The following is a 22725-nucleotide window of genomic DNA, read 5'->3' on the forward strand; positions in this document are numbered from 1 at the left end:
AGATTAAGGAATTAGAAAAGGAAATGAGATAACCAAATTATAACTCTTTGCAGATGATATGAAGGTAGACTTAGAGAACACTAGAAAATCAACTAAATAAAAAAACAAAAAACTACTAAAAACAATTCACAACGTTAGCAAAATTGCAGGATACAAAATAAATCCATATAAGTCTTCAGGATTTTTACATATTATTAACAAAGTCCAACAGTGAGATTTATAGAGAAATTACATTTAAAATAACTATGCATAATATAAAATATTTAGGAGTCTATCTGACAAGACAAACTCAGAAACTGTATGAACACAACTATAAAACACTTTCCACACTACAAAATCAGATTTAATCAATTGGAAAATTACCAAGTGTTCATGATAAGCTGAGCAAATAATACCTAAATTAATCTACTTATTCAGTGCCATACAAATCAAACTCCCAAGAATTTATTTTACATGTCTAGAAAAAAAAAATAACAAAATTAATCTGGAAAAACAAATGATCAAGAATTCCAAGGGAATTAATGAAAAAATGCAAATGAAGATAGCCTTTTGTTCTTCCAGATTAATTTTGTTTGAGATCTTAAAGGTGGGAAAGGCCTCCATATATGCAAAAATGTTTGTGAAAGCTCTTTTTGTAATGGAAAGAAACTATAGACTGAGTGAATGCCCATCAGTTGGAGAGTAGCTCAATAAGTTATGGTATATGAATGTTATAGAATATTATTGTTCTGTAAGAAATGATCAGAAGGATGATTTCAAAGAGGTCTGGAGAGACTTGCATGAAGTCAGCTTAAGTGAAGTGAGCAGAACCAGGAGCTAATTATCAATGATAAGTTATGATGGGTGTGGCTCTTTCCAACAAAGAAATGGTTCAGACCAGTTCCAATAACCTTGTGATAAGAAGAGCCATCTACATCCATAGAGAGAAAGGTGGAATTGAGTGTGGCTCATAATATAGTATTTTCACTCTTTTTGTTGTTGTGTGCTTGCATTTTATTTCCTTTCTCATTTTTTTTTCCTTTTTATTTTTTTTTCTTGTGCAGCAAAATAATTGTATATGTGTGCATATTTTGGATTTAAAGGGAGTGGGAAAAAGAGGTGAAAAATTGGAATACAAGGTTTTGCAAGTGTTAATCTTGAAAAATTATCAATGGGGGTAGCTAGGTGGTACAGACTTTAGAGTACCAGCCCTGAAGTCCAGTAGGACCTGTGTTCAAATCTCAGACACTTATCACTTCCTAGCTGTGTGATCCTGGGAAAGTTAATTAACCTCAATTGCCTGAGGGGGGAAAAAAAGAAGTAAAAAGAAAAAAAGAAAAACAAAAGGAAAAGAAAAATTATCCATGCATATGTTTTGTAAACAAAAAAGTTTTAATAAAAAAGAAATTTGGCAAAAATTTAAAATGATTAATATGGAGAATCCTATGCATAAAATTTCCTTTATTCCTCTAGCTTTTTAATTCACCTCTTTTATGAAGAATCCATACCAGTTATATAGTCACATAGAATTTACAAAAGCAATATAAAGAGACTCTCAAGTTCTCTCTAAACAATTTTAGAATTATGTGACATGGGGACACTGGCAAAGGACTGTTCAGCATGACACATATTCAACAAAGAAGGTGATATGCTCTACAAGAGAAGCAGGATTGCAGCAGCTTAAAAGAATCATAAAATGTAAAAATTTGGAGACATCTCCACTCCAAATGTATATTTAGATTATCTGTGCTCAATCTGTGGTAAAATCTTTGAAGCTCACATTTGTCTCATCAGATCAGTCACAGATGGAGAAATGTACCTCGATTCCAACATAGTGATTTCAATTTGACTCTTTTTAAGGACAAAGGGCAAGAACCACCCAACTCATCTGTGACTTAATATTCTTAAAGAATTTGGGGGGGAGCTATTGAAAGGTACTGTTGTCTGCTAATATGTGTCAGTCAGGATGGTTTGTAAGATTTTTTAGCACCAGGTCTTGTTTTCTGTGTTCTTCACACATGATTCTCCATCTCTCAGATCCTCCTATTTGCTGACTTTCCATTGTGCTTGGTATCCTTTCTCTTCCCTCCTCTATTTCTGAGAATCCCTGAAGTCCTTCATTACTTAAGCAATGGCCTCTATAGGACTCTTTTCCTAGTCCTCCCAAATGCATTCTCCTGTAAGATTATTTTTCATTGTATTCTATATCTTCTCTATATCTTTTCATGAACACTTTGCTATCTACAACAGAACATAAAATCTTTGAAGACTGATTTTGTCTTTTCTTTGTGTCTCTTGCACTTATTATAATGCATGACATAGATAAAGCATTTAATAAACCCATATTGGTTAATTCTGAAGTGGTTTAATGATAGCAATGACTATTGTGATTATATAAGTTCCCAGGTAGTACAGTAGATAGTGTTCTGGACTTGAAGTCAGGAACAACTGATACCAAATCGTTTCTCAAACACTGAGTAGCTATTTGATTTTGCGTAGGTCATTTAACTTATGTCTGCCACAGTTTCTACTACTATAAAAAAGAAAATCATAGCACATATCTCACAGAATTATTAAACTCAGATGGAATAATTTTATATAAACATTTTGCTAACAACACTTAAAATTTTAGTTGTTTTCATCATCATCATTCATAATTATCATCTTCATTTTCATATGAGCAGCTTTTATTTCTTCCACCATGACTGTATCACGTTAAGAAAAATGTTTCACATATTCAGATTTTTCATGAGTCCTACTTCAATGCTGGTACTAATTAAGACTTGATTAAGTGATTGTTTAATTCTCCATCTCCTCTCTGCAGAGTCAACATATGATTTAATTCCAGATCCAAACAATCTGGAATGAGTAGACCTATTCTGTTCTTTTGGCTAAGGTTGGAAGTAATAAGTATCTTCTCAAGGTTATAGATAAGTTAAATTTATTCACACAGATTTTAAAAAGCAAAACAAAAAAAATGAGGAGGGGTGCAAATACTGAGACTTAATGACAGACTGTTCCAAATGAGCTAAACCAAAATGGTTACCATTGTCTAGGACCCTCTGACTCCCAATATGTTAGAGACAGCAGGTCTTTCTTCTTGGTAAAGGGCAAATTCCACATTTGTCCTGATGCCCTAGGTCTCACTGGCAACTATTTGTGAGCAATATTAGGAAAAGAGAAACCAGAGGAAAATGACCACAATGCACCTGTCCATTAGCACAGTTCTATGCCACAGGAGAAGCTCCTTGGCACCATCTGCTTCTAATCTTAGGCTCTGAAGCATGAGAATTGATGGGCCTTTTAATTTTTATCTCAGCTAGTACAATTGCAGATGCTATTCTTATGAAAAATGGGCCAGATTTTGCCCAAAGCTAAAAACAGGCAATTCCCATTGACTTTAATGGGACATCGGGCACAAGTAACTGACAAGAGGATTTGGCCTAATATCTCTAATTACTTCATGAATCTTAATAAATTCTGTTTGATTCAGAGATGCTCAGGAGAAGGGAGTTTTGTAAGTTATTTTTTCATTTTTTTTCTTTAAAAAAAATCCTTGAAAGGAGACAGTAGGATGCAGTAGAATAACCTTTGAACATAAGTTCTGAGGATTCAATCCATGTTCCTGGTATTTTACTTACTAGCTTCTTCAAATCATTGGTGCTAGAGATAGAAAGATACTAATGAATCATCTAAGTCTAGTATTTTTATTTTATAGAACAAGATATTGAAGCTTTCTTTGGAAGGAAAGATATCTGATAAACAATAGCTTGTGAATAGAAGACTAGGTTTCTGGCTTATGAAATTATACCTCAATTCCCAGTTAACTGTCTCCATGAGAATATCTCCAGTTTCTCTATTCTATAAAAGCCTCATTTCTCCGATCTTCCATTGCATTTATATTTCACCTGACCAAACCTGGTCTTATCTTTTTTATACTCCATCACTGTTCAAATTTTGCTATTCATAACAAAAATTGGCATAGTGAATGCATTAATTTTGGAATTAGAGAGGTGTTAGTTCAGTTCCCTTCTCTAAAACATCATGGATAGATGTTCCTGAGATTGTTTTCCTTCCCCCATTGGATTTAAACCATCATCATTATCTTCAACTTCTCACTTTCATTCACTAATCTAGAAAATTAATTGTAAAATTTCATTTCTGCCTCTGCAACCTATTTCCCATCTGAGTTTTTTTGCTTCACTCACAGAGCTACATGAGTTCAAATACTCATTCCTTCTCACCTAGAGCAAACTCCCTGCTGTCTTCTTGACCTCTTTGCCACTCCAATCCATCCTTTGTGTTTGAGCTAGAGTGATTTTCTTTAAGCATTCATCACAAAAGCATGGAAGGCGAGAACTGGGAGAGAAACAACAGTAACAGTCTAGTCCAATGCTTACACCAAAAAAGTGTGAAGTATACAATATCCAGTAAATGTTATTTGAGTATTTGGTTTAAGACCCATAAAGAAAAGGTGTATGAACAAATCCCTCTCTTAATCTTCTCCAGGAAAGGAATGAATTTTCTGCTCTTAAATAATCTGCATTATACTGGAGAGACTATATACACATGCATACATGTGTGTTTGTATTTAAATGTATACATAAAATGTGCACACATAAATGTGTTTATGTACATATGTATGAGTGTACATATATGTATGTGTATATAAAATATGAAATTTGTATACACAACACATATATTATGCCATATATATATAATTCAAAGCACAAATTATATATATTTCACATATAATATTATATGTGTGTGTATTAGATCCAAGATAAGTTAAAGGGGAAGGCACTAGGAATTGGAGGTAGAAATGAAGGTGGATAAAGAAAAGACTTTTATAGAAGAATACTAGGGATGAATCTTGAAAGAAACTAAAGACTTAAGGAGGAGTGATTAGTAGGAAGTGTACTAAGTATGTGGGATAGCCAATGAGAGCCTTGTCCAAAGTCACAATGAAATAAATGCCTAATCTGCATATATTTCTTTTTCTTTCCAATAAAAATACTTTCCACTGACATCAAAAAAAATTGTTATTATTTTTCAATTTCCAAAGGTTATTATCTTTCTTTAAGAGAGCAGGATGCATGATCCTTCCCCAGTCCATCTCTAGAATAATCTGTCTAGAAATCAACAAATCCAGGAGAATACTTGAATTCAAGGGAACAATTTTCATCTGGATTGAGTGAAAAAAGGAGAAGTTGGAAGAAACAACAAAAAAAAAATATGCACTGCTTTTCTCCTATAGTTGCAAGAGCAATTTGGAGACAATATAAAGAATCATAGCTCATTAGTGCAGTTTTAATTGCTTTTGTGTTAAATCCATTACCTTAAAGAACAATCAGTGGAAAAAAGAAGAGAGAGTAGTGATTTGTGAAATACACAAAGAAATTGAATATAGAGAACAAAGCCAGATAAATACAAGGCTATGTACTCAATATGGAAGAATCAGCAGAAAATGAAAATTAAGTATTTCTTCCAGAAGATAAAAGGAAAATTGCCTTTTAAACATACATTTCTTCTTAATTTCCACCCATTAAAGTACTAAATGCTCATATACATGTACACATCCATGCAATTCTCACCACTAATCACAAATTTAGGGATTTTTGTTTCCTAAAAAGATTCAGTTTCTTTGAATTTAAATAGAATTTTAAATCATGTAAATACACATTTTAATTTGCTTCAATACATTGTAATTATAAGTGTAGTTTGTCCTTGAAAATGAGGCCAATTTTTGAGACCAACCATCTTCATGTATTAACTAATGTAAATCAAAATGACTTGAAGACTCTTAAAGAGTCTGAAAACATGATCTTTCAGGAATCAAGTGAGAACATATATTTCCAATTTCTAAAATAAATAAACTAACAAAAATGCATGATATAGTTATAGATTGTCACAGTACTTTCACATAGTGAAGGCAGGCATTTTGGAAAGAAACATTGCTTCAGATCTCTATTTAAAAACATAATGGATGGTCCTGAGATTTTCATATTATCTCCTATTATTAAGAAAATCTATTGTAATGTAATTTACAGAGCAGGTATCATCTGTATTAATAAAGAGTTTTCTCACCAGAGGGTCCTTATACCAGTGAAATAACTGGTCTAGTAGAAAAAATAATAAAATTATGAAAGGCAGTCACCCAGTCAATCAAGAAATTTAAAGGATTTGGATTGTAAAGGATTTAGGTTAGAATTCTTATTCTGTTGGCTGACAGGAACTTGACAGATAATAATTTCTCCTTTCCTCAGTGCCCTTATATAAAACTGAAAGGATTAGACTCACTAACACCCAGGCTTTCTTCTGGCACTAATTTTATTATATAAGGAATTTTATTAATATGATTTATATCAATAAAGGAAAATTGATTTTTCTTCAGGAAATGTGGTGGGAGATAATTTGTCCAATGACTTCATGGAAATAGGTCTCTTCCAATATGGTTGCTCCTTTCATTGAGGCAGAACCTACAACTCTTCTTTCATTTATTATCATATAGAATTAGAGCCATAAGCTCACATGAGAAATGTGGTACAAAGGTCAAATGAATCTGAGGATTTTGTCCACACCATGCTGTTTCACTCATGGCTTCAGAAATCTATTAAAATATTGAAAACCTAAGGGGATAATAAAGAGAGAAAATGTAGTTTTTTCACAGCCATAGGAAAAATTGGATTATAATTTTTGGATTATATAGATTGTTTTCTTAATTAATTTCTGAAAAAAATAATACAAATAAATTCATTTATAGAGTCTGAATTTTGTTAGGAACCAAATCAAATAATTGTATATATATATATATATATGTTAGATTTAACATATATTTATATTAGATATATATGTTATATATATAACATATATAGTAGATTTAACATATATCTTAACATATATTAACATTTCTATTTATATATATTATATTATATTTATGTATTTAACATATATTTTAACATGTTTAACATATTGTGGATTCCTTGCTGTCTAAGGGAGAGGGTCAAGGGAAAGGGGAAATTTTGGAATGGCAATGTTGAAAAATCATTCATGCATATGTTTTGAAAATAAAATTTTCATAAAAGAGGGAATAAATCAAAGGATAAATCATTTTTTAATAAAAGCAGTATTGATTAGTATAATAGAAAGTGCCTTCTTCAAGGGAAGAAGATATAAATAGATTAGACCTAAGTAATAAGTACAGTTGATTCTCATCATTAGATATATTAAAGTAACTTCAAAAACTGAATTACTGAATACTGAACCATTGCTCCTAAGGGAGATGTAGGATTAACTTCCTGAGAGCCTCTGGTCACAACATTTACTTTAGAACTTTTTGAAGAAGTCATATGATCAGAATGACAAAGTTTTTATTTTTTCTGAATGTACTCTATTATTGACTTTTTAATCTTAAATTTCACAATCAACATCACTATAACATGACCAAATGAGACTTACTGAACACATACATGTGTGTGTGTGTGTGTGTGTGTGTGTGTGTGTGCATAGATGGATAAATGAATGGACTGATGGGTGAATGGAGGGATGGTCTCCCCACAGATTGTCACAATGTCCCTTGAACTTAGGAACACAAGATAGTACTAGGAGTCATTCTGAACAATGAAAAATTCAACAAAAAACATAACACTAAATGGACTGCAAAAAGGACGTTTGTTTACAGTATGGAAACTGAAATAAGAAGGAAGAACATCATATCCTGTAACTTTAGCAGGGATACACATCAGGTGACTCAAATTCACAATTATTTTTTTTTTTATCATTCGGTACATCTTCATGTAAGGCCCATAATGGGAGGGGAGTATTTTTTGAGACAGCAAATAAATTTTAGCTAGTAGAAGAATTTGCAAATTCATGACTAACAAATATAAAAAAATTAACATATTATTTAGAACTAAACAGAGAGAAAGAAGGAGGGAGGGAGGAAGGGGGAGAGGGAAAGGGAGAGGAAAAGGAAGAAAATGAAAGAAGGAAGAAGAAAAGAAGAAGGAGAAGGAGGAGGCAAAGAAGAAGGAGGAGGAGAAGATGGAGGAGGAGAAGAGGAGAAGAAGATATGATGATGAAGAAGAAAACAGACAAATAGATGTAATACCTACAACATGCTAGAAGATCAAACAGAAAAATGAAACAACTTTCCTCCTTGGGGAAAGGGATCATTTTAACTAGGCTACATTTACAATGCAGTAAATCAGGATGATTTTGATCTCCCCCTCCCCATCAAAAAAAAAAAAAAAAGCACAGGTGTAAAACTTTCACTTTGAGACAGGTGGCCTGCTTGGCATTTGGAGAGATGTAGTCACATTGCCCAACTATCAGAATTGTAGTTAATTTTAAGATGGTTTTCAGAGCATCATTTTTGCAAAGGTTAGTGAATCTCTAGGGTAGACGGCATAGTCTTTAGCTGTTGTAAATGTGAAAATAAAATAAACTTGGTGCAGTGATATCACATTTTAGTGGAATCCTATGAAAATGGAATCCATTTCCAGTTTATATAATTAAAGCTTCCTGCCTTTTAATAGACTGGGATTGATTTGTAAGACCAGAGTACTCCTTGTTTGACTTGAGAGGGCATGAAATCCTAAATGATTAGGTCTGATTGACTGTCAGAGATGGACAGGGGATGATTAAGAGATGTCTCATAGCCTTGTATTGTGAAGCACTATATCATAGCAGCAGAATCCATCTATATGAGTATCTGTGGAATAAAAAAGGTATGATAAAAAGCCATTTAAATCAGGTATTTTCAACATGTGAAAGATTTCTGATGCCTCTTTGAGGGTTCACAACAACATACAGGATCACTAAGGACTTGCACATTCTGCCAAGCAAGATGAACTAAAAGTACTTGGGAATATGTTGTTTATTGAGGAGAGAAATTGAGTAATGAAATGGGCAACCTGAAGGGAAAGTTACATGTGAATAATATCCTCATGGGGATGAAAATATTTTCATGGTTTCCTCTTGGAAATGCCATGTGTATTCATTTTGGAGTTATGAATAATTTTATAGTAGGAGAATTAGCAATAAACAAATCAAGGATCAACAAATAAAGGAGTGTTGATTACATATGCGTTAGAGCTAAAACATGCCTTTGAAATTCCTTAAAAACTAGAACTGCAGAAGGGGAAGCCAGTGAAGTTATAAGAAATAAGGAAATAATAAAAACAAAATTCAAGAAATGAAAAAATAGATGAGAATGTGAGACATGAGAGAAAAACAACAGATCTGGAGAATATATTTAACAAAACATAAGAATTGGAGTGTTTGAAAGCTATGATCAGAAAATAAACCTTGATACAATAATAGTAGAAACAATAGTAGAATGAGAAGGGAAAGTAGAAATAAAAAGAAAAAAAAAAATCACCAGTCACCACCTAAAAGAGATCCTATGAGGAAAACTGATAGGAGCATAAGTGCCAAATTCCCAAATCTTCAGATTAAGGAGAAAAAATAGGAGCAACAAAAAAATCAATTCAGATATGGAAGAACCACATTTGGAATCACACAAGACCTATCAGCAGCTATGTTAAAAGACCACAATTCTTGGAACACTATATATCACAGAGCAAAAGAAGTAAGTCTTAAAATATCATACCTAGCAACTTCAAACTTCTTATTTTTTATTTTTTTTTAATTTTTTAAAATTTTTTTGAGGCTGGGGTTAAGTGACTTGCCCAAGGTCACACAGCTAGGAAGTGTTAAGTGTCTGAGAGCAGATTTGATCTCTGGTCCTCCTGAATTCAAGGCTGGTGCTCTATCCACTGTGTCACCTAGCTACCCCAAACAATTCTTTTATATATATATATTTTTTAATAATATTATCCCTTGTATTCATTTTTCCAAATTATCCTCCCCTCCCTTTACTCCCTCCCCCCGATGACAGGCAATCCCATACATTTTACATCCAAACTTAATTCATAATGGGAAAAAATAGACATTCAGTGAATTGCCAGACTTGGAAGATTTTATGGCAAACAAAGAAACAAAAACCCCCTAAACTTGTCAGAAATTCTGACATATAGGATCTAAGAGAATCTAAGAGAAATATCAAGTAAACACCAAAGGAAGATTTCAAGGGACTCAAAAAGAACAACTTATTACCTAGAAATGTAAGTTATGTTTCTAAGATTGTGATTAATAATTGGATGGTTCCAAAGAAAGACTGGAATATAGCTGTATATGATGTCATTTAAAACAGAAAAACCATGTAGGAAAAAGGGGAAAAAAGAGTTAATTATGCTAGGGCAAAAAGTGACAGAGGAATTAGATGAGGAAAGCAGAGTGGTAGATCTGGAATGCTATTAACATTGGGAATGGGTTTCTTCTAAATTTATAAGGAAACAGAAGGGAGAGGAAGTAGGATAAATTGGAGTATAGAAGAATGTGTAGATTAAAGGGTAATAGAATAGAAAAGGAGGAAAGGATGGGAGGGAAGGATAAGGGAGGGATCTTTGAAGAAGGCTAGCTTAAGAAATAGCAAGGCAAGATAGTACAAATAAAGGAGAAGAGTTAGTAGGGATACATGTCAGTAGGAAATAAAAGAAACACATGAAAATAATAAAAATAATCAGGGGTAGAACTTAGAAAAAATCAGTGCTAGTTATCAGACAAAACTAAAGTTAAAATAAATGTAATCAAACGATAGTGTAACATGCCCTCCTGGCAGTTACAATTACAAGTCTGCCCTAGACCCAACAGAGTACCTTTGACCACTGACCTTTGCAGTGTCAACTCTACCTGGCTCACCTCCTCTGAGGCCTTCAAAGGTCTCCGGCCATGATCTCTTGAATCTATAGTTTAATAACCAGTAGCATGCTCAAGAACAGCCACATGTAATCTTCAAAGCCTTTATTATACCTACTCACATAATGCCCTGACTTATCAGTTCCCTAGTGAACACCTGGTCTGAAGACCCACATGTTCCCTACCAAACTCCTTACTTCTCGGCTATCCATCAGCTTGGCTTGGCTACCACAGGTTAGGGAGCCAGGTTAAAAAAAGGGACTGCTGTCTGCAGTGGGCTTATAAAGGGCCTGTGAGGTCACACACCCAGCCAACCAGCGAGAGAATCATCACCATTAGGAAGCTATCTCAATATGGACAGGATCCCACCCACAGGGCAGTCCTATATCCACAGAGAATACTTTTGGACCACTCATATCTCCTGTTGCACTGTGGCACCGCCCATTTAAAGGGCCCTTACAATTCCCTTCTCTTGTTTTGCAGGAACCGCACATCTCATCAAGCTAAACTTTTAGCACCAGCTATAGTTCACTTGATCCCTGAGATGACAGATGTTGTGCCCAAGGAGGTACAAAGCAGCAGATCAGTAAACAGAAGTATGACAATGAGAACTAGGCTCAACAGTGGCCCAAGTGTTCAACCCATTCATTAAAGTCTCAAGCAGATAATAAGCCAAAGAGGTTGGATGCCAATGAGGTAAGATGTCAACACTGAGGTGGGAAGTCAACAAGGTAAAACATCACAATTCTAGTTAACAATTAAATATCAGTGAGGTAGGGTGTCACAATTCTATTACATTTATCACAATTCTAGACCAATTCTAGTTTCTCACAATTCTCTATTGCACTTTTCACAATTCTAGAGCAATTCTAGCTTATCACAATTCTCTATTGCACTTTTCACAATCCTAGAGCAATTCTAGTTTCCCAGGTGCACATAAGCAAAGTCATGTCCATGACTTTGTCTCAAATAACAATGGCAGGTGGGTGTGTTGGTTTTTCATCCACTAATTTAAAAGCATAGTCCTTCAATAGAAACCATAGGGAAAAGCCTCTCCCCAGGCCACCATATGGCAAGTAGCCATAGGAGGAGCAAGCAGGCCCATTGTCCATTTACAGTCTTTATATTACATATCATCCAAAACAGTCCATTTCAGCTGCTACACTGGAACTGTGTCTGCTGTCTCTGGTGTCACAGTCAGGAGGGTCATTGCTGACATCAGCGTCTGGAGGGCTGCTGACATCTGGCTGGTCCCTCTGGGCTGTTGTCTGGTCCTTCTCTTGTATCCCCAGGTCACAAATGTCTCTGGTGGGGATGAACTCTACTGCTGGATCTGCACCTAGGAAAGAATGTAGGGGCCCAACTTGGGCCTTTCCAAATGCCATCCAGGCCTTTCCACATGACAGTGGAAACAAAGTTGTTATCAAAAAGATTAACAAAAGTCAGACAAAAGTTAGTCAGTCTGTCACTTAGCTGCACTTTCTGTGTATGCCCGAAGTGCATTGCTAAGGTAAAATGCAAAGAATTTAAAAATGTAAAGCCAAAATAATTTAAAAGTGTAAAACTGAAATAGATTAAAAATGTAAAACCAAAATAACTTAAAAATATAAAATCAAAACAACTTAGTAATGTAAAATCAAAAGTGTTTAAAAATGTAAAATCAAAATTTAAAAATTGCAAGCAATCACATATATGCATTGACACATCTTGTGCATATCCCATAATTCCCTTATCTTGTTTAGAAGAGAAGATCTTGGGGATATAGTCAGGGCATTATGCGAGTAGGTATAATAAAGGCTTTTAAGATTACATGTGGCTGTTCTTGAGCATGCTACTGATTATTAAACTATAGATTCAAGAGATCATGGCCAGAGACCTTTGAAGGCCTCAGAGGAGGAGAGCCAGGTAGAGTTGACACTTCAAAGGTCAGTGGTCAAAGGTACTCTGCTGGGTCTAGGGCAGACTAGTAACTGTAACTGCTAGGAGGGCATGTTACAATGTGGGGCACCAAAATGCTGGAACTCTGTCTTCCCAGAAATCAGCTGGAGTCAGGATCACTAAATGTCTTTATTCTTGATCTTTTACGGTCAAGGTCAGGGGCTTATGCCTAGCAACCTCACACACACTTTCCTCCCTCAAACACCTGGAGAGACTGACCCCGACTCTGCATCTCAATTCCTCTTCCTCCTCCCACACATGTCACTTCTCCCTCTTTGTCCCACCAATCAAGTCAGCACAGAACAGCTGGGGAGGGTCAACCTTCTAACAAATTAATAGGGAACTGTCCAATTGGCAATTAGTCTCATGTACGTCATTATCCAAGTGCATTGCTCAGTTCTAGCCCTTTACAAAATAGGGAAAGTATATTATATGTCATCCATTTCAAAATAACTAAATAGTATAAGAATAGAATAGTGATGTAGGAAATGATGAATTGGTAGATTTAGAAAATAATGAAAAGACTTGGATTTAGGATGGATTTTGCTATCTACTTTCAGATAAATAGTGGACAAACAAGCATAGTACAATCTTATGTGCATATATATGAATATGAATATATATATGAATACATGAATATGATTTATGCATGATTATAGATATATGTATCCTTGCTTAATTTATATATTCTTACATAGATACTCTCATCCATATATGTGCGTATAGTGTGTGTGTGTGTGTGTGTGTGTGTGTGTGTGTGTGTGTGTGTTCTTAAGATAGGCATATGGAACTCTTCACAACCTGGCCCCTGTCTTTTCCAGTATTGTATTCTATTTATATCCATGTATTGTATGATCCAACCATATTGGCTTTCTTGGTATTTTTCACACAGAGCCTCCTGTCTCCAACCTCAGAGTGTTTCTGTTCTTATTTGCAATGGACTTCATATTGTTTCATCACAAATCCAATTCATATTCTCTGAATTTAATTAAATCCCATTCTGTGAATTCTGTCACATATCTTTAATTCTTCTATTGTTGAAATAGTAAGATTCAAGAGATTAAAAATTAAATCCTTTAATATCATTAGTTCACTCTCTCTTCTCATCTTTTCTCATAATCACTCATCATTCATTGTTTTTCCTTTGTTGGTCAACCACAAACAACAAAGGCAAAAATATTTAGCTCAAGGATGAGAAGTTCACATATGCTGTATGGCATTAGTCTCCAGCTTTCAACTGTACTGCCATTTGCCTAAAATTCAACTCCTTGCTGTTAGATATAGATTTCACTCATTCATTAAAAATAATTATGCTGTTGGTATCACATGGCCTTTGGGAAAGGATATCTATATTCACATTAGACTTCTATGACAGAGATAAAATGTATCTTTGTGTATGAATTTAAGTATGCATATGTTTACATATTGTATATATCAGAAAGTATACGTCTAGTTGATTGGATGGGGCAGAATAAGAGTTTTTAAATAATAATACCTAAGAAATAACTGTCTTTAAGTCTTATCTTGTTTATCAAATTTTTTTTCTTTCATTTTTTTTCTCACTTCCCACTCTCCCCAACAATTTGTTATCCGCCAATTTGAAGGCAACAACTTACAAGGGAAGAAAACAACAATCTCATTGGGAGAGTTTAAAGAACATTTCACCAATATTAAACCAATTAGAGTACGCAGAAAGCAATATATCAAAATGTCAACTGGATAGGTTAATTATATCTTTTTAGAGAAGAGTATTCTTTATTAGAAAAATCTATTTTAGGATCCCTTCATTATAGACAGAATCCAAAAAGAATTTGGACTCATATGCTTTATATGAAACATTAGTATTTGTTTTGTGGTATAGTATTTCCCAAAGAGGCAAAAAAGTAAATTAAAGAGAGAGAAAACAAGGAAAAAATTATTTTTCACAATGCTATTTACTATTTTTATGTGACATTCAGGCTCTAATTACTAGAGAAGGGAGATCTAAAAATTCCAGCTGATGAAAAGAAGTCATATCTTATTATGTTTTATTGCAAACAAAAGGAAAAAAAACAACTTTCTGATTATAAGCCACTTGAGGATAAGGAGTTTTGATTTATGTCTTCCTGTACCTACTTGGAATGTCTGACAAAAGTAAGTGTTTAATAATGTTGTTGTTGTTGTTGCTGTACTATTGAGTGATTAAATCATAGTATAGAGAACTTATTTTATATAAATATAAATTATTTTTGTCCTCTAAAGTATTATTCAATTAGCTCTTAGGCTGGATCTGAAAATGCATCTTGTGATGACATTTCTATTATGTTGATTTAGTTGGTTTTTACATTTCTGAATGTGCAAATGTGAATTTGATCTTACCTACATGTCAGGATTCAGATGTCTCAGAGAAGACACTTTTTCTTTGATAAACATATTTGATTGCTACAATGGCCACTATCCTCATGTCTCTCCTAATAATATCACTTTTGGGAGTATTTTTTCTATATTCTATCTTTGTTAGCGGATCTATTTCTCGGTTTTCAATTTTTCTATATCCATAGATCTATAAATAGATCTAAAGATCTAGAGATATATATATATGAAAGGCACTAAGTGATAATCAAGAAAACAATAGATTTCATGTTAATTTCATGTACAAAAAAGAAAATTATATTTCTACAATAGACAAATCAAAAATAATACATTTCTTATTTTACATATTTGTTTCATTGCTTTGTCATGAGCAGACTTTTTAATTAATGGTTTTCTGGAAGCATGTCTGATCATTTAGTTGAACAAACTCCTTAAGTCCTACAAAACTATTCATTTTTATATCCTTTTTTCTAGTCCAAATCATTTATTTTTTTTGCTACAAATTTTCTTCTTTGAAATTTTTCCTCTTTGAAATTACCTCATCTATTAAAATAAAACTATATACTAGAATACCCAGATGCCAAAATTTGTTCATCACATGATATCAACCATTTTGATGAACATGCCCATAGATTATTCTTTATTCCTCAAACATGCTCCCTTTCCATCTGTATCTGTGGAAATGGCATGCATTGTCCATAGTCTAGTATAACAAATGAGGTCTTCCCTGGTCTTTCTAATTAATTGGTTTATCTTTTTTCACTAAATAATAAATATAGCATATTATCAGTACCATATTTTTATAAGATTGTTTTAATGGGCTACTGTACTTTTATAATACAAATAATTTTGAAGCAAAAATTTTAATAGCAAAAAAAAAAAGCTTCCCACATCTGTCTTATTGTCTGCTTTATCTTATATTTTTATAAAGCTAATTGGTGACTTTTCTTATCTTTCCAATAGGCATTAATTTCCTTTAGGCCAATAATAGCAAGTTAGTAATCAATACCATCTTTTAGAGCCTGCCTAAAATGTAGTAGGTAATTAATAGGTATTTGTTGAGTAGTACCCTCTCTGCACTAAATTCCTCCCATTCTTGTTTGAGAAAGTATCCCTAGAGAAAAGTGAATACTATACCTCCCTTACAGTTCTAAAAATACTTCTAAGGTTTTGGAGGTTATGGCCATTAGACTTTCATTAGAGTGCTCCCCATTGATTATCAGTCAGAGTTAACTGCATTTAGAAAGGATTTTGGTAAACCGAAAAAAAGGACAGTTGATATAGAATCACCATCCACTTTCCCCTTTCCAAAACACAAAATAACTTTACTGTTGCATGTGAAAAATCTAAGAGGAGAGTGTTCTCAAAGTTAAAAAGCAGATGTGGGTAAAGGTTGAATTTTCAGCTTCTGGTTACTGCAAGTCCTTTCCTCACAATGTGCAATACTACTCAAAATTCTCCTTACCTATTATTCTCTGCTGGGTGGCAAGGATCAGAGCACTTACACCATCTGATAGCTCTCTTTTCTGGGAATGCCCAATTTTTTCGTAGAGTACTTTATAACTCTTATATAGAGGGTAACATCTATTATCTGAAGATACTGCTTTCAAATCTAATAGGAATATAGTCTCCTAATATTGAAATTCACAAACTTATGCTTTGTTCCATAGGTCCAGAAGAAAGAAATATTCTCCTTAGAGCTCAAGGGAAAAAGTACCTCTAAAAAGTCATTTATTCCTTGATTTTTATCACCTCTTGACTGCTCTGAAGTTGGCATTCACAATTAAGAATTACCTTACTTTTATACACAGGTCCAATGGTGTACTTGATTATATTAGTCAATCTCGAGATACATCTGATGTGATGTTATTTATATTCTTTAAAATTTTGTTATTCAGCTGTTGCAGTCATGTTTAATTATTTGTAACTCCATTTGCAGTTTAAAAGACACTAGAGTAAAATGATGTTTCCTCTTCCAGCTCATTTTACAAATGAGGAATCTATGGTACCATACAGGGTTAAGTGACTTGACTAGGACACCATAGATTTTTTTCCCCTCCTGAGGCTAGGATTAAGTGACTTGCCCAGGGTCACACAGCTAGGAAAAGTGTTAAGTGTCTGAGACCAGATTTGAACTCAGGTCCTCCTGAATTCAAGGCTGGTGCTCTATCCACTGTGCCACCTAGCTGCCCCAAGGACACCATAGGTAAGAATTGGTTCAGATTTGTGTAAACTCAAGTTTTATTGACTTCAGATTCAGCACTCTATAAAATGAGCAAACTATCTGCCTGTGAAAGAATATCTTGCATCTCAAGTTACTTAAGAATTTGTTCAAACATATAGTCATTTGTTTGATTCATTTGTCTAGGGTTCAATGATAACATTAATTAGGCCCGCATCCTTATAGAAGAAGGAATAAATCAAAGTGACCTTCATTTTCACAAATAATATAGTCATTTCCCTTTTCTGTTACTTTCTTCTTGTGTTATATAAATTTGTGCATATGTTAAATCTTCTCAAGTAGATTATGTTTTTGAAGGCTAAAACTACTTTTTTTTTTTTTTTTTTTTTTGTGCCTAAAGTGCCTCATCCAAAATACCCACTTATGGAATAACTTTTGAGTTGAACTCAAAAGGGCACAAAAAATCAGCTTCACATCCCCCTCTATTTCACAGAATAACAATAATCTCATTATGGTGTAAAGGGCTAAAACTCTGAGCAGATGCACTTAACCTAGATAACCTAGCACTTAAGGCTAATTACCAATTGGACAATACTCTATTACCATATTTGAAAGATGACCCTACTCAACTCTGTGCTGGCTGGGTATGGACAGAGAAGGGAGGAGAGATCTGAGGGTAGAATAGGAGAAGCAGGGTCATTCTTTGGCTGTGCAGAGAGAGAAAGGAGGTGTGGAGATTGTTAAATCTAATCCCCTGAAGGTGACTCCAAAAGACCAAGAATAAAGACTTTTGCTTCTCCTGACTCTGGCTGGTTCTAAGATATTCAGGGTCACAACATTATGGGAATATCCTCAATAAACAAGTCCACCCTGTATTTGTAAAAGTGTTCTTTCTTCAATATGTCAAGCACATAGTTACCAGGACTTTCTCCGAAAACCTCCAATGAACAAGAACCTGTCTCTCCTGAGAATCTGTATTCCATTGCAAAAAAATTCTGTGAGATTCTTTTTATTGTCATGTCCAAATTTGTCAGCTTGTAACCAGGATAAATTCTATGACTCTTCTGCATGAAAGCCCCTCCAAATACTTGGAGGCAGTTAACCAGTACTTATCATTTTTTTTCCTTATTAAATTAAAATATTCTTGCAGCCAGTCATTGCATGGAATGATGGAAAAGAGTTCTTCATTTTCTTGCTTCCTTTTCTCTTCATCTTGTATGTTAATCTATGTTCTTCCTAAAATTCATCAATACTTTCAGAGACACCTAATTTAAATTAGATTAATCCATAGGAACCTTTTGACTTCTTGAACTTTCTAAATATTATATAGTCAAGTACTGATTGTAAAAAGTAATAATACTAACTGCTAACATTAACACATGCTGCATGAAATAGAACAGTCTTCCTTCAAACATCCAACAAAGGTTGATAAAGGAATTATATTTAAAATTACTACTATGTTTACAGAATATTTTACTTATGAACTTATATATTTATCATTGATTTAATTTTAAATATAAAAAAACAAGACAGTTATTTGAAAGACAGTTATTTGAATCATACCTTTATGCTTTAATGAGAAAATTAAATGTCACAAAATATACAGAGGGAAAGGACTGTTCATTGGATGCTGATCAATAATGAAATCAAATTAGTCAACTTGTTTTCTCTCTGAAGGAAAGAATACTAAAAAGAAATAGAACAAAAATAAAGGAACTTGAAAGCAAAGATACAGTAAAATAATGTAATTTAATAATGTTCAATAATAATAAAAATTAAAATTTTAATATCAAATAATTAATAAGAATAACTTTACAGGGTAATAATATATCATACCATCAATATAATATAGATAGTAGTCTAGCAATACAATATAATACAATAAAATGACATAAAACACAATGTAATGCTAAAATCATATTAGATATCTACTTTTTTTCAAAACACGGTGAAGGGCATGAGATATTTAAAAATACAAACATTAAAACATAAAGGCCCCTGGACACAAAGAGCTTAAGGTTCACCAAAAATAATTTATACATTCATTACAAAGTAATTCATTACATGAGTTTTCAGAAGACATGACAATTCAGGTATCTTGATAATCAGGAAAGGCACTCTGTGCTATGCTTTGAAGACAGGTCATGATTATATGATGTGGAAAGGAGAAGAAAGTGCATTTTAAACATATGTGTTTACCTTCATAAATCTGGTATGAACAAGCACACAGTATATAAAAACAGGTAACAAACCAGTCTGACTCTGAACAAATCTTGCAAGTGGAAAATTTAAAAAATAAATGGGTAGAAGATTTTGGGAAGATGTTGGGGTAGGGAAGAAAACTTTAGGTTCTCCCAATTTCCTCCACAGAAAAAGATAGAACATTGCCTCTGAGGGAATGTCAAGCTGTGGAAATAAACAAAAATCAAGGTTCTCCTAAGACAGAAAAGAACTAGGTAAAGTTTCATCTTGAATGAAATGCAAACACTTCCAGACCAACTCTACAGAATCAACAAACCCTCCCCATGGGGGGGCGAGGGGGAAGTTGGGATGGAGAGGCAATCTTAGCCTCAGAAACTTTCAACAACTCTTGGAGATTGTGGTGACAGAATAGGAGAAGATTGAAGGACCTCCTGCTGTTGAGAACTGCCAAGTCCAGCTGTGCTAACAAGATGGGCTGGGCTCTAACAGCAGGGGAGAAGGAGCTACCATACATTTGAGTAGTGCAGCAGCAGAAGGGAGGGGACCCTTCTTATTGTGGGTACCAGCAGGAGAGCAGAGCCCCTGGTTTCAGTTTCAGTGAAGAAAATATAGCTGAAGTTTGTAAGCAATGGAGGGACAGCTGGGAAGAAAATCATTTGGTTACATCATGAGCCTCTGTGGTAGAGGAAAGCCCAAGATTGAGCCTAGGACCAGCCCTCAGAAAATAAAAATAAAAAAGGCCTGACAGTTGGAGCATTATTTCACATATTTTATGACTAGAACATAATCATACAAATAGTTTCTAAAAACAAACTAAAATAAAATTAATAAAGAGTGAGTAGTAAGCAAAGGAAATAAAATTCAAATATAAATAACTACCATGGGGATAGACAATATTGTAGTTCATATATATATATATATATATATATATTTTTTTTTTTTTTTCTTTGCTGAGGCAATTGAGGTTAAGTGATTTGCCCTGGGTCACACAGCCAAGAAGTCTTAAATGACTGGGTCAAATTTGAACTCAAGTGCTCCTGATTTCAGGGCTGGTGCTCTATCCACTATACTAACTAGCTGCCCAGGTAGTCCATATTCTAAGAAAGATAATGAAAAATTGTGCATATGTTAAATCTTCTCAAGTAGATTATAATGTTTTTGAAGAATACACATTCATTTTTCAAGAAGAGACATCAGATGTTCTCAAGTACAAAAAAAAAATATTTCTTGGAAGGAATCTAAAAGGATTTTAAAAATCAAACAAGAGGGGGTAGTGGATAGAGCACCAGCCCTGAAGTTAGGAGAACCTGAGTTCAAATCTGGTCTCAGTTACTTAACACTTCTTGGCTTTGTGACCCTGGGCAAGGCACTTAACCCTAATAACTTCAGGGGGAAAAAATCAAATAAGAGAGATTGAGTAAAAAATAGAAAAAAAATAATAAGAGCAATCCAAGAAAAAGTGAGAAAATTATGAAAATAATGTCAAACAACTTGAAATAGAGAATCTAAAAACTAAGGAAATCAATAACTTGAAAAGTAGAATTGGGCAAATGGAAATTTGTTAGTTTGTTCTAATGGTCTTCTAAGACACAAAGAAATAATAAAACACATTTTAAAAAATGAAAGACTGGAAGAAAATGTGAAATATTTCAGAAGAAAAACAATGGATTTGAAGACTAGATTGAGGAGAAGTAATATAAAAATAGTCAGATTACATGAAATTTACAAAAAAATCTTTAGAAGGAAAATAAAAAATTGGGAAAACATTTTTATATCCAAAGGTTCTGATAAAAGCCTCATTTCTAAGATATATAGACAACAGACTAAAATTTATAAGAATTCAAGCCATTCTCTAATTGATGAATATGGACAATTTTCAGATGAAGAAGAAATTAAAATAATTTCTAATTATATGAAAAGGTGCTCTAAATTACTATTGATGAGAGAAATGCAAATTAAGAAAACCCAAACATACCACTGCACACCTCTCTGATTAGCTAAGATGACAGAAAAAGATAATGACGAATGTTGGAGAGGTTGCGGGAAAACTGGGACATTGATACATTGTTGGTATAATTGTGAATGGATCCAACTATTCTGGAGAGCAATTTGGAACTATGGTCAAAAGTTATCAGACTGTGCATACCCTTTGATCCAGCAGTGTTTCTACTGGGCTTATATCCCAAAGAGATCTTAAAAGAGAGAAAGGGATCCACATGTGAAAAATATTTGTGGCAGCCCTTTATGTAGTGGCAAGCAACTAGAAACTGAGTGGATGCCCATGAGTTGGAGAATGGCTGAATAGGTTATAGTATATGAATGACATGGAATATTATTGTTCTGTATAAAAAGACCAACAGGATGATTTCAGAAAGCCCTGGAGAGACTTACATGAACTGATGATAAGTGAAACAACCAGAACCAGGAGATCATTATATACAGCAACAACAAGATTATATGATGATCAATTCTAATGTACATGGATGTTTCAACAATAAGATGTTTCAAACCATTTCCAACTGTTTAGTTATGAAAAGAGCCATTTACACCCAGAGGGAGGACTGTGAGAACTGAGTGTGGATTACAACATAGCATTCTCACTCTTTTTGCTGTTGTTTACTTGCATTTTTTTTTGCTTCTCTTTTTTTTTCTTGTGAGATAATACAATTGAATAAATATGTATACATATATTGGATTTAACATATATATCTACCATGTTTGACATGTTTTGGACTACTTGCCATCTAGAGGAGGGAATGGAGAAAAAGAGGGATATTGGAACACAGAGTTTTGCAAGAATTAATGTTGAAGAATTGTTCATGCATATGTTTTGAAAAATTAAAAAAAAACAGAATTATCTTGTAATATTATAAGGAAAAGTACCCTGAAGTTGTAGAAAAAGTAAGCAAAAAAGAAAAAAAAAATTCACTGATCACAACCTGAAAGAGATTCTAGGAGGAAAACTTACAGCATGTCATAGCCAAATTTTGAAACTCCTAGGTTGAGAATATATTCAAAGTAACAAGAAGAAAAAAAAAAAAAACAATCTAAACATCATAGAGCTACAGTAAAGGATCTGCAAAACCTATTAGTCACAATATTGAAGTATTGTAGGTATTGAAAAATTATGTTTCATAGAACATAATTGGGTAATATTTAAATGTAACTTCACCCATCAAAGTTTATTATTGTCCTAAATGATTTTTTAAGAAATGATATTTAATAAAATAAAAGATTTTCATGTATTTGTAGCAAAGAAAGGAGAATTTAAGGGAAAATTCAATGTGACATCTATAATAAATATAAAATAA

This window comes from Sminthopsis crassicaudata, chromosome 2, assembly GCF_048593235.1.
Source record: "Sminthopsis crassicaudata isolate SCR6 chromosome 2, ASM4859323v1, whole genome shotgun sequence".
Taxonomy (NCBI): Eukaryota; Metazoa; Chordata; class Mammalia; order Dasyuromorphia; family Dasyuridae; genus Sminthopsis; species Sminthopsis crassicaudata.